This window comes from Acyrthosiphon pisum, chromosome A1 (genome assembly GCF_005508785.2).
Source record: "Acyrthosiphon pisum isolate AL4f chromosome A1, pea_aphid_22Mar2018_4r6ur, whole genome shotgun sequence".
Taxonomy (NCBI): Eukaryota; Metazoa; Arthropoda; class Insecta; order Hemiptera; family Aphididae; genus Acyrthosiphon; species Acyrthosiphon pisum.
Window position 1 is genome coordinate 129,201,601 of NC_042494.1, and position 1,469 is coordinate 129,203,069.

Genomic DNA, 1,469 nt, shown 5'->3' on the forward strand with positions numbered 1-1,469 from the left:
TATCGAAACTCAATATTATTTTGAATGATTAACCTTAAACCTAAGATCACCAGTTGGTGGTTTGGCGTAGGGTATTCCCTGAAACGCTTTGAATTCTCGTCCATTTCTTGTTTTCAAACTGCTACCAGTCAACTTTCCTTGATTTAATTGTAACACTTCATCCGCACCAAATACGAAACCGAAAAGTAACGTAAGAATAACAAATATCTCCTCCATATTTATCTGAAATAAAAATATTTACTATAAGAAGTAAATAAATATTAAAGAGTTATATTCGTTTGTCGATAACAGAGCATTCATGTTTAATAATCATGACTCTAAGTGTCGATTGCTATTTATTGTTATAATAATATTATATAAAATAATATAAGGGGTATCAAACTTTTTTGGTAAGTCGTATACAGTGCTGTGTGGATAGTAAATGTGAAGACTGAAGATATGTATTCACTAAAAAGTACTAAGTAGAAATAATGTTATACAAATAACCAAAACCTAGTTACAAGTTTAACATTTTATTGTATCTTAATCACACCTAAAATTAAATTTATAAATATGATAGTTAAATTATTGTATTAATTTATGTTGTATTTAGTATAACGATTGAGTACAGATTGTATAATATACATTGTATATATTAATTAAAATTTAAAAAAAATATCATATTAAAAATTAAATATCATTATCTACTTAAACAAATAATAATTGTTGATGTTAGTTCATAAGTTAAATATAAATTAGTTAATATGTCAAATAGTAAAAATATATTATAAACATAATGATTAGCTTATTACGTTATTACATTGATTTTGTACAAATTAAAATTTATAACCAAATGCTGCAGCGCATCATGTCATGCAATCCAAATTCACATTGTGGAAACAAGTAAATTTTAATAATCACTTTTCATGCCGTATTTATTGTATAACTAAAGTTATAGTAAAACTTAACACTAAGTCTCTACCAAGTAACAATCATCAATACCTAGATATTTTAAAGATGGACAATCTTATAGAGAACATAATACATAAGATAGACATTAATAAGTATTAACAATTAACAATACAATTTAAAACGTAATAATAAAATACTCGTATCAACATACAAAATAGAAACATAAAACTTACTTCAAAGAATATCACTTGGGATTAATATTTGCATTGACAAAGTAATATTCTATGTAACAAAAAAATAACACAATATACTAGGTATTAAAAAGACGTGGTTAAATAAATTTCAATAAATTTAAAGTATTTATAAAATGTAATTAATATACTCACAAGTCACAATGTGGTCTGTGTACTGGTGTACTACCTATAGAAATAACGGTGGATACAACATTTATATTCAAATTAAACCAAATATGAATAGCTCACGAGTAAGTAATATTGATAATATATTATTATAGTCCCACATTGTAGTAGTCAGCAATCGACGGTGGATATCTATTGATTGCAATATTGTTGAATCAG

General features: G+C 25.0%; 1 long non-coding RNA gene across 1 annotated transcript; it reads right to left on the reverse strand.

Moving 5' to 3' along the window:
• Positions 1 to 38: 38 nt before the first annotated feature.
• LOC100572783 lies at positions 39 to 1,367 on the reverse strand. Its single transcript, XR_511267.3, has 3 exons — positions 1,278 to 1,367; positions 1,125 to 1,173; positions 39 to 222 (listed from the first exon to the last, which is right to left on the reverse strand). It is a non-coding gene; the product is annotated as an uncharacterized LOC100572783 (long non-coding RNA).
• Positions 1,368 to 1,469: the final 102 nt, after the last annotated feature.